We start from the raw sequence: 12,336 nt of genomic DNA, 5'->3' as shown, positions 1-12,336 counted from the left end.
CCATGCGACTTGATCTGGGGGTTGTTAGTTCGAGTCCCACACTGGATGTAGAGATTATATAAAAATAAAATCTTTAAATAAAATGAACACTAGCAGCAATATTAACAGCTAACACAGATGTTTATGAAACAGCTAACATTTACAGCAATGTATCCCAAAGTGTAATATGCATACCTGGAGTAATTCTAGAGATTTATGTAAAACAAACATGAAGTTTCATATGTTAATAGATAAGTGTTTGCTTACTTGATGAAAACATGGCTTCTGGGCCATCTGAGTGACAGTTGGGCATCCAACTTCAGCTCAGGTCATGATCTCACTACTCGTGAGTTTGAGCTTTGGTTTCTGTGGCTCCCTCTTTCTCTGCCCCTCCCTCTGTCTCTGTCTCTCTCACTTTCTTTCAAAAATAAATAAATAATAAAACATTAAAAAAAACATTAAAAAAAATTTTTTACTGTCTTGCTGAAGCGTCTGCGTGGCTCAGTCAGTTGAGTGTCAGACTTGATTTCAGCTCAGGTCATGATCCCAGGGTTGTGGGACCGAGCCCCACATTGGGGTATGCACTGAGTGTGGAGCCTGCTTAAGATTCTCTCTCTCTCTCTCTCTCTCTCCCTCCCTCTGCCCCCTGCCCTGCTTGTACACTCTCTCTCTCTCTTTCAAATACATACATACATACATAATAAATTTAAAATGGCTTGCATATAAAATTTATATCTTCATAGATACTGCTAAATTTGAGGCAAAGTAAAAAGAAGTTAAAGTTACTTTTTAAAAGTTTATTTATTTATTTATTTAATTTAAGTAATCTCTACACCCAACCTGAGACTCAAACTCATAACCCCAAGATCGAGAGTTGCATACTGGGGGCCCCTGGGTGGCTCAGTTGGTTAAGCATCAGACTCCTGATTTTGGCTCAGGTCATGATCTCACAGTTCGTGGGTTCCAGCCCCATGTTGGGTTCCGTGCTGTCAGTTTGGAGCCTGCCTGAGATCTTCTCTTTCTCCTTCTCTCTCTGCCCCTCCCCCACTCACATGCACGGTCTCTCTCTAAATAAATAAATGAATAAACATTGAGGCACCCGGATAGCTCAGTTAGTTGAACGTCCAACTCTTGGTTTCGGCTCAGGTCATAATCTCTTAGTTCATGGGATAGAGCCCTGCATTGGGCTCTTCTCAGCCCAGAGACTGCTTGGAATTCTCTCTCCCTCTCTGCCCTTCTCCCGCTTGTGCATTCTGTCTCTCTCTTAAAATAAATAAGTAAACATTTAAAAGTGAGTAAACATTTTTTTAAAAGCTACTTAAAAAAAAAAAAGAGTTGCATCCTCTTCAAATGAGCCAGCTGGGCACTCCTAAGGTTGACTTTTAATGTTAAGGAACTGTAGTATTGGTAGTGTTTTGTTTTGTGTTTTTTGTTTTTTTTTTTTTTTGGTTAAAGTTTATTTTATTTATTTGGGGGTTGAGGGGCAGAGAGAGAGAGAGAGAGAATCCCAAGCAGGCTCCAAGCTGACAATGTAGAGCCAGACATGGGACTCCATCTCATGAACCATAAGATCATGACCTGAGCTGAAATCAAGAGCCAAACACTTAACCAACTGAGCCACCCAGGCACCCCTTGGTGGTATTCTTATAGAAAAAATCATGAAGCTTCAATTCAAATGAATAAGGATCAAGAAACTCCAATTTGTAGTCACTGTGCTAGATTTTGGGACTAAAATGGTGAGCAAAAACTGTCATGGACCCAAAAAAATCCAAAAAAAAGAAATACAAATAAATGATTTGCTTACCTAGTTGAATTTATCAAAGCCATTGAAAGCAAGGTCAATATACAAAAATCAATTGTATTTCTCTTTTTTATATAGATTAAAAAAATTTTTTGAGAGAGTGTGCACAAGCAGGGGAGGGGCAGAAAGAGGAGAGAGAGCATGCATGTGCTGGCAGCATGGAGCCCAACATGGGGCTCAGTCTCCTGAACTGTGAGATCATGACCTGAGCCAAGATCAAAAGTCAGATGTTTAACCAACTGAGCCACCCACGGTCCCCCAAAATCAATTGTATTTCTATAAAGCTATGAAAAGAAAAGAAAATTTGAAAAACAGGCCCATTTTCAATAACCTCAAAATAGGGGTGCCTGGGTGGCTTAGTCGGTTAAGCGTCTGACTTTCACTTAGGTCATGATCTCGCGGTTGGTGGGTTCGAGCCCCGCGTCGGGCTCTGTGCTGACTGCCAGCTCAGAGCCTGGAGCCTGTTTCAGATTCTGTATCTCCCTCTCTCTCTGACCGTCCCCTGCTCACGCTGTCTCTCTCTCTCTCCTAGAAATAAATAAAAATATTAAAAAAAAAATAACCTCAAAATATACCAAATACTTAGAATAAATCTGATAAATGAAGTATAAAATCTCTATACAGCAAACTGTAAAACATTAATAAAAGTAAGTAAGAAAGATCTAAATAACTGGAGGGATATACCATATTCATGGACTGGAAGACTGAATATTATAAAAATGTTAATTCTCTCCAAATTTATCTATAGAGTCAATGTAATACTTTTTAAAAATTTTTTTAAGTTTTATTTATTTCTGAGAGAGAGAGAGAGATGGTGTGTGCAGGGGAGGGTCAGAGAGAGAGGGAGACACAGAATCTGAAGCAGACTCCAAGCTCTGAGCTAGCTGTCAGCACAGAGCCCAACGTGGGGCTCAAACCCATGAACCATGAGATCCTAACCTGAGCCAAAATCAGATGCTTAACTGACTGAGCCACCCAGGCACCCCAGACTCAATGTAATCCTAACATATTTTTTGGTAGAAATCAACAACTTGATTCGAAAATATGTATGGAAATACAAAAGTATAAGAATCGCAAAAACACTCTGCAAGAAGAACGATACCAGATATTAACACTTATCAGAAATCTACAGGGGAGCCTGCGTGGCTCAGTTGGCTGAGTGTCGGACTTTCGATTTTGGCTCAGGTCATGATCCCAGGGTTGTGGAATCAAGCCCTGTGTCAGGTTCCATGCTGAGCATGGAGCCTGCTTAAGATTCTCTCTCTCCTTTTGCCCCTCTCCCCCACTTTAACTTTTCTCTCTATAAAATAAATGTAAAAAAATAAATCTACAGGGATGGTTTGCTGGCTCAGTTAGTAGAGCATGTGGGGTCATGAGTAAGAGCCCCATATTTGATGCAGAGGTTACTTAAAAAAAAAAAGATTTATCAGAAAGCTACAAATTAAGATTGTATGATATTGGCACAATGAGACAAATAGACCATTGACTACAATTCAGAGTCCAGAAACAAATCTATGCTTGATTTAGGACAAAAGTGTCACTCAGTGCCCTGGGAATCAGAAGACTTTTTCAATTAACGATCCTGGATCTACTGGGCATATAACTATAGGGGGAAAAATGAATCTTGACCTTTATCTAATAACATATACAAAAGTTAATTCCAGATTGATATCTATCTACATGTAAATTTCAGATTGTAAAAGGTAAAACAATTAAGTTTCTAGAAGATGACATAGGAGGATATCCTCATGACTTTCAGTAGGCAAAGAAATATTTCTTAAATAAGACACAAAAAGCACTAATTGTAAATGAAACAACTATTAAATAAGACTATATTAAAAGTGGAAACTTTTGGGAGGGCACTTGTGGGGATGAGCACTGGGTGTTATATGGAAACCAACTTGACAATAAATTATTTGTAAAAATAAATAAATAACAATAAAAGTGGAAACTTCGGTTAATCAATAGACACCATTAAGAGAGTGAAAACATAAGTCACAGAATGAGGAACAATATTTGGAAAATATTTAACCAACAAAGAGCTTGTACTAGAATATATAAAAAACTTGTACATCAATAAGAAATATATACACAATCCAATAGAAAATGGGCAAAGGACTTGAATAGTCATTGAAGAAAAGAAGCAATTAAGTATGAGAAAAGGTACTAAACTGTTCAAGTTATCAGAGAAATGGGCAAAGATACACTGTACTAAACACTTATGAGGCTAATTAATGGATTAATAATACCAAGTGTAAGCAAGGGCATAGAGCTATGAGAACTCTCATACAGGGCTGGTGGACATGTAAATTCATATAACCACGTGGGAAATCTGTTTGGCAGTATTTACTAAAATTGAACATTCGCTATGACCCAGCATTTCCTAAGCATATGCCCATCAGAAATATGCACATATATGCATCAAAAAGATTTGTACAGGGATGCCTGAGTGGCTCAGTTAGGTTAAGCATCCAACTCTTGATTTCAGCTCAGTTCATGATCTCATGGTTTGTGGGTTCATGCCCTATATCAGGCTCTGTGCTGACAGCGCAGAGCCTGATTGAGATTCTCTCTCTCTTTCTCTCTCTGCCCTTCCCCAACTCGCATTCTCACTCTCAAAAATAAATAAATAAACATTTTTAAAAAAGACATGTACACATATACAGAAAAAGTTCTGGAAATGGATAGTGTTGATAGTTGCACAACATTGGGAGTATACTTAATGCCTCTGAATTGTACACTTAAAAAATAGTTAAAAAGTTAAATATTTTGTATGTTTTTCTACAATAAAAATGACATACAAAAATGTTTTTATGGTATTATTTATACTAGTCAAGATTTCAACTGTATAATGAACACATTGTAGTATATTCACACAGTGGAATACCATATAACAATGCAAAATAATAGACTACAGTTATACGCAATAACTAGATTAATTTCACAGACTCAGTGTTGCATCAAAGAAGCGGAACACACAAAAAAACACAAACTGTATGATTTCATTTATACTGAGTTCAAAAAGCAGGCAAAATTAATTATGAGGTTTGAAGTTCAATGGTTACACTGAGGGGGGCTTTTGGAATCCTGGGAGTGTTCTATTTCCTGACCCAGATGTGTTCACTTGTGATAATTCATCAAGCTAAACACTTATGATTTGTGCACTTTTCGTTATGTTAGGTTTCAATTTTTAAAGTTTGTAAAAAGGGGGCACCTGGTTGCTTAGTTGGTTAAGCGTCTGATCCTTTTTTTCTTTCAGGGCCAATGATCACCAGCTGCTAGGGTACCAAAAATTATGCTTCTGAAATCTCTTGATGTCAATTCCGCATGAAGAGCAATCAAGCTGCCCTACAGGTGCTACTCACAACAGAAGCCCTTTTTATAAGCATCTGACTCTTAATATGGCTGAGGTCGTGATCTCACTGTCATGGGATTGAGCCCCTTCTTGGGCTCTGCACACCGAGAGAGAATGTTCAGAATTCTCTCTCTCCTCTCTCTCCCCCTCCCCAACTCTAACTCTCTTCCCCTCCCCCACTGTCTATCTCTCAAAATAAATAAATTTTAAATAAACAAATAAACCAACCAACCAACAAATTAATAAACAGAAAGTTTATAAAGAGGAGGAGGAAGAAGAGGAGATGAAGACACAGTGTCTGCTCTCATAGAACTTAAGGTCAAGATGAGTTGTATGAGAGTTGTATATTTAGTAATAAACAAAAAAACATAAAATTACAACCGTGATACCTATGATGAAATAAAGGCGTGGGATGGCCTGAGAACACATGGTAAGGAGATCTGACATGGCTAGAGAGGGTAAGTGATGTTGGAGTTGAGTTGTGAAGATGATAAAGAGGTAGAAGTAGACAGTAAAGCCTTCTAGGCAGAGGGAACCCTTGATCTGGTGCCTCCCAACATTTACATTTTTCATTGTCCTTGATTCTGTCCATTCTAGTCACCTACCCAGTCTGTACCTAATCCTGCTCCAGGACTGAGAGGAATAATTCCTTTTCTTTTTTAATGTTTACTTATTTACTTTTGAGAGAGACAGACAGAGATAGCACACAAGCAAGGGAGGGACAGAGAGAGAGACACAGAATCTGAAGCAGGCTCCAGGCTCTGAGCTGTCGGCACAGAGCCGAATGCAGGGCTCGAACCCACGAACCGTGAGATCATGACCTGAGCCGAAGTCGGACGCTTAACCAACTGAGCCACGCAGGCGCCCCAGGACTGAGAGGATTTCTTGACACATTTGTAATTTATTCCTGACCTGAGGTTTAGAAACAAAGTCCAAGTTACACAAATTATAGAAGTTTTTAAATTCTTGAATGGTTTGAGAGTAAATTGCTACCTGTAGCCCCACTGTTCCTGGCCACTCAGTAGGTGTTTCCTAAGGTAAGCACATTATCATTCACAGCTCCCTACAATCCAAATTAACATTAATACAGAACAATCACTTAATTCTCGGACTCTCGTCAAGGGTCTTCAGCTGTCCCCAAAAGATCCAGATCATAATTGTAACACTGCATTTGATTTTTACATCTCTTCAGTCTTATTCATCAGGAAAAGTTCATTCTTTGCTTGACATTCATGACCTGACATTTTAAAAGATTATAGGTCAGGGGCACCAGCGTGGCTCAGCCGGTTAAGGGTCCGACTTTGGCGAGGGTCATGATCTGATGGTTCCTGAGTTTGAGCCGCATATCAAGCTCCATGCTGGTGATACAAAGCCTGCTTGGGATTCTCTCTCTACCTCTCTCTGCCTTTCCCCACATTCACTCTCTCTTTCTCTCTTTCAAAAATAAATAAATAACCTTTTTAAAAATTTAAAATTTTAAAAAAGAATTAGATCTTAAAAAAAAGATTATAGGCCAGTTATCTTATGTCCCAATTTGGTTTTGCTGTGATTTCTTTGTGGTTGGATTCATGCTCTGTATCTTCGGTAGGAATACTGTAGAAGGGGTGATAATGTTCCCCTCATTGCATCCTATCAGGTGATGCAATACTTCAAATGTTCCTTCCTAGTGCTGATAAGGCATACTTTCCTACCACCTGATGAAGGTGATATCTGCCAGGCTTATCTACTGTGCAGATTCTCTTTTTTCAGGCATTTGTTAAGTACTTTACATAGAAGCATTTGATACTGTAAATGTCCTGTTCATTATGTAATCCTTTCGATAATTTTATCCCTATCGACTTGTGGTTTCTGGTTATATTCAGTGAACTGTAATCTGTTACCATCATTATCTATTTTGAACCTCAAAGTGTCCCCAGTTTAGTTAGTGAGAGCCCATTCTGTGTTCTTTGGACACATTTCCATTACTCTTTGAGTACTTCCTTTCTTGGGGGCACAACAAAATGTTCAGCCTATCTTGTACTTTCCTTCTTCCTGGTGGTGGAGTCAGCCATTCCTGCAAGAAGCCCTCTCAGTGAAAAATAATACTTAGAATCCAATCTATGAAGTAGGTGTGTTCATTGCTATTTGAGTGTTGTCTCCTGGCCTGCTCAGTGCACAGAACTAGGAAATGTATATATACACATAAACATTTATGTATCTACCTATCTTGTTATCTTATCTTTTTTTATTTATTTATTTTGAGAGGGTGGGGGGAAGGGGCAGAGAGAGAGGGAGTGAGAGAATTCCGACTTAGCACTGTCAGCACAAAGCCTGACTCTGAGTTGGAACTCAAGAACTATGAGAACCTGAGCCAAAACCAAGACTGGATTCTTAGCCCACTGAACCACCACGCTCCCCCCTTTTATCTTATCTTATCTTTCTGATAAGCTGCCAGCACAGAGCCGGATGCAGGGCTTGAACCCACAAACTCCAAAATTATAACCTGAGCCAAAGTTGGATGCTAACCGACTGAGCCATCCACGCACCCTTATCTGTCTCCTTCTTGAATAACATGAGTTCTCAATGATATCTCTAATTACAGTATAACTCCACAGGAGTCTTTCTAGTTTCCTCCTTTTCCATACTTGCTTTTCTCTTCTGTAACACTGAGAAACTTGGGTCCTTAATGATTTTACCTATTTATCAGCCTTTCTGCTTGTATCCAGTCTCCCAATGCTATCACCACCCCTTCCCCTGTGCAGATACCCTTCTCAATCCACTTGGACTCTGACACCCCGTGCCAGGCTGATATGTGAACACCCTCCTATGACATCCCACAGAGGGCCACCACATCCTTTTCCCTAGAGACTCTAACACCAATCCCAGGCTACCGTTGCCTGGACAATCTCCTTGCCTTGATGCACACCACAAGCCCGATGATTCTTTCTCCAAGTAAGTATGGCAGATGCTGCTAGTTCCTACCTAATATCCATGCTGCCTTTATGGGTTGAATTGTACCCCCCAGAAAAAGATATGCTGGAGTCCCCCCAGTACTTTAGAACGCAACCTTACTTGGAGATAGGAATGCCCTAAATGCCACTAGATTATTCATTTTAAAATGGTTAATTTTTTGTTAGGTGAATGTTACTTCAATTTAAAAAGAAAAGACAATAAAGGAATTAAAAAGGCAAATACTTAAGGACAAAGGGCATTAAGAGGACTGGTGAGAACAGACAGGAGGTGCTGACAAAATTTAGGAAAACAGGGGGGCGCCTGGGTGGCTCAGTCGGTTAAGCGTCCAACTTCAGCTCAGGTCATGATCTCATGGTTCATGGGTTCGAGCCCCGCATCGGGCTCTGTGCTGACAGCTAGCTCAGAGCCTGGAGCCTGCTTTGGATTCTGTGTCTCCCTCTCTCTCTGACCCTCCCCTGCTCACACTGTCTCTCTCTCTCTCTCTCTCTCTCAGAAATAAATAAGACATTAACAAATTTTTTTTTAATTTTAGGAAAAATGGAAAGTAAATGGTGATGGGTCACTGACTCAGCAAAGCAGAAACAGGCATGCAAGGAGGTAGCCATAAAGAGACCAGATGATTCACACACACAACTCTCACGATCTTAGACACCTCAGGGACCTCTGATGATGGGAGGGGAGGTGGTGCTGAGACAGTAGAACTGGGGTTCAAGTTGGCATAAAGAGTAGTTGGACCCTTTGACCTCTTCATCTAGCCCATGTAGCCAGATGGCTGCACCTTCCCTTCTCCAACGGTTGGGGGTTATTTCTAGAGCAGTCTCCACAATAGAAAGCATGGTGATGAGATAGCACACTGAAAAACAGGACAAAAGTCTGGCAAGACCTTCCAGTCCTTTTTTTAACCAGCTTCCAGAATGTAGGCAGGCAAGACTATATTCCTAGCCAAGAGACTGGAGGACTCTCCCTTGAAGAAACCGAATCACCCCCGGAAAAAAAGGTCTATAGACACCAACATTTGGGGCACTCTGCAATGAAACCAACTTGCCCACAAGCCCACACCATTCTCCTAGAGTTACTCAGCTTCTTAGTGCCTCTCTCTTAAATACAAATAATTGCCAAGGATCACCCACTGAGAAGCACCTGTAACCTGAACATCAGAGATTTAAAAAAAGAAGAAAGGAAAAAAGAAACTTAAATGGAACAGAGAAAGAGGGCCAAAAGAAAGAAGTAATAATATCCTCAAAAAGACGTGAGACGATATTGCAATCACGAACCAAGAGAAATGGTCTATAAAAATGAAACCATAGGGGTGCCTGGGTGGCTCAGTCAGTTAAGTGTCTGACTTCTGCTCAGGTCATGATCTTGTGGTCTACGAGTTCCAGCCCCACGTTCTGTTCTGTGCTGACAGCTCTGAGCCTGGAGCCTGCTTCAGATTCTGTGTCTTTCTCTCTGCACCTCCCCTGCACATGCACATGCAGGGTCTCTGCCTCTCTCTTTCTCTCAAAAATAAATAAAAACATTTAAAAAATTAAGTCAGAAAGGGTATTTGAAAATTAAAACATTATAGGGCAAAATAACGATTCAGATTGAAGAGTGGAATTTAAGGACAAGAAAATCTCCTAGAAAGTGAAACAAATTTGGGGCACCTGGGTGGCTCAGTGGGTTAAGTGTCTGATTTCAGTTCAGGTCACGATCTCACGGCTGGTGAGGTTGAGCCCTGTGGTGGGCTCTGTGCTGACAGCTCAGAGCCTGGAGCCTGCTCCAGATTCTGTGTGTGTGTGTGTGTGTGTGTGTGTGTGTGTCTCTCTCTCTGGCACTCCCCCGCTCAAGCTATGTCTCTCTCTGTCTCTCAAAAATAAACATTAAAAAAAAGAAAGATGCTCCCACCTCAGATGCTAGTCACAAGTCCAGGTTGTCATCTGTGCTTCTGACTGGCTATAAATCAGGGGGTCCAGTAACCCCCTCTTCAGATTAGATTATTTGTTAGAATGGCTCACAAAGATCAGGGGAACACTTACTTACATTTACCAGTTTATTATTATTTTTTAAAGTTTATTTATTTGGGGGAGGGGAGGCAGAGAGAAAAGGAGAGAGAAAGAATCCCAAGCAGGCTCTTCACCATCAGTGCTCAGAGCCCAGTGGAGGGCTCGAACCCATGAACCACAAGATCATGACCTAAGCTGGAAATCAAGACTTGGAACGCCCAGCTGACTGAGCCACCCAGGCACCCGCATTTACCAATTTATTATAAAGAGTATTATAAGTGATATGGAATGACAGCCAAATGAAAAGTTACAGAAGAGTGAAATCCAGAAGGGACCTGAGCATAAAAAGTTGTGTCTTCATGGAACTGGGGTGCCCCACCCTCCCAGCATGTAGATGTGTTTACCGACCAGGAAATTGATCAGATCTCATAATTAAAGAGTTTATAGAGTTTAATCTGCAGCCCTTCTCCTTCTACTTCCCAGAGGTCAGTAGGTGGGGCTGAACGTTCCAACTTTCTTTCTTTTTTTTTTAATGTTTTTATTTATTTCTAGGAGAGAGAGAGAGAGAGACAGCGTGAGCAGGGGAGGGTCAGAGAGAGAGGGAGTGACAGACTCTGAAACAGGCTCCAGGCTCCGAGCCGGCAGTCAGCACAGAGCCCGACGCGGGGCTCGAACCCACGAACCGCGAGACCATGACCCAAGCGAAAGTCAGACGCTTAACCGACTAAGCCACCCAGGCGCCCCTGAAAGTTCCAACTTTCTAACCACTTGGTCTGCTGATGACCAGCCCTATTTTAAGGCTATCTAGGGGCCCCACTCTAAGTCACCTTATTAGCATAAAGTCAAGGTGCTCATTAGGGCTCCTTATGAATAACCAAAACACTCTTATCAAGAATATCCACGGGTTCTAGGGACTTTGTGCTAGAAACTGGGGGGGAAAGGCCAAATATATTTCTTATGACACACAATAACCTAATAACCTTCTGTATTAGTCAGGGTTCTCGAGAGAAACAGAACCAACAGGATGTAGATATATATAGAGATTTATTTTAAGGAATTGGCTCATGCGGTTGTGATGGCTTGGCAAGCCCAAAGTCTGCAGTGGAGGCCAGTAGGTTGGAGACCCATGGAAGAGTCTCAAGGCCATCTGCTGGCAGAACTCCTTCTTGCCTGGGGACGTCACTTTGTTCTATTAAATCCTTCAACTGATTGCATGAGGCCTACCCATATTATGGAAGTAATCTGCTTTATCCAAAATCCACCAATTTAAATGTTCATCTCATCCAAAAACTTTCTGCAGAAAAACATCAAGAATAATGTTTGTCTAAATACCTGCACACCGTGGCTGAGCCAAGTTGACACATGAAATTAACTATCACACCTTCTAATTGATTCCATTTTTAGTTTAACCTAGCCCAAATTGGTACTGTTACTTGCAGAAAGAAAAAAAAATTAAATATCCTTGAGTTGTTGAAAACTCTAATCATAATAGCTGCCAGGAACACTGTTAGGGTTTGATCTATACAGTTGAATAAGACATGGTCCCTATCTTTGAGAAGTTCACAGGCTTTGGGGGGTGTTTTTTGTTTTTTGTTTTCTGTAGAGTTCAAAATATTGTAGCCAGGGTGCAGGAATGCAGGAGTACCTGGATCCAGAGGTCCCAAACACACCAGGTTTGGCCACTCACCACTGACAAAATCCAAAAGCAGAGGGATGAGTGGTGGTGAAATAAGGAATTTATTTCAGGGGTGCTTGGGTGGCTCAGTTGGTTAAGCATCTGACCCTTGTTTGGGCTCAGGTCATGATCCCAGAGTGGTAGGATTGAGCGCCGTGTTGGGGTCTGTGCTGAGTATGAAATCTGCTTAAGATTCTCTCTCTCTCTCTCTCTCTCTCCCTCCCCCACTCCTCTGCTCCAGCTCTCTCTCTCTCTCTAAAAAAAGGGGGAATGTATTTCTGTAAGACCCACTCCAACGGGCATCTCAAAGCCCATCTCCAAAGCACTAAAAATACTTCCTGGTTTATGTAAGGAAAATGTGCGACAAAGATCTATGGGTACATGTAGGTGGGCAGGTGGATCATGGTCTTGGAGTCAGTCACACGGGGTCTTGCTGGCTCTTACCCCTTATTGCTTGAAGGGGTAGTTTCAGTTCCCATCAGGGGATGCTTTGTCCATAGGGTCCTTTGCCTGAGTTGTATAAGCTGAAAAGAAGAACTTAATCAATTAGAAAGTACAGACTGAGGTCAAAATGGGGGTAGTTGAAGTC

General features: G+C 41.2%; 1 non-coding gene across 1 annotated transcript; it reads right to left on the bottom strand.

The window, feature by feature from the left end:
- Nucleotides 1-5,010: 5,010 nt before the first annotated feature.
- LOC120231266 lies at nt 5,011-5,161 on the bottom strand. Its single transcript, XR_005528296.1, has one exon. It is a non-coding gene; the product is annotated as a U11 spliceosomal RNA (small nuclear RNA).
- Nucleotides 5,162-12,336: the final 7,175 nt, after the last annotated feature.

The sequence above is a fragment of the Hyaena hyaena genome, unplaced genomic scaffold, assembly GCF_003009895.1.
Source record: "Hyaena hyaena isolate Hyena2069 unplaced genomic scaffold, ASM300989v1 scaffold_55, whole genome shotgun sequence".
NCBI classification, from domain to species: Eukaryota; Metazoa; Chordata; class Mammalia; order Carnivora; family Hyaenidae; genus Hyaena; species Hyaena hyaena.
The sequence above is the reverse complement of the archived record's forward strand: the minus strand, read 5'-3'. Positions and strand labels throughout refer to the sequence as shown.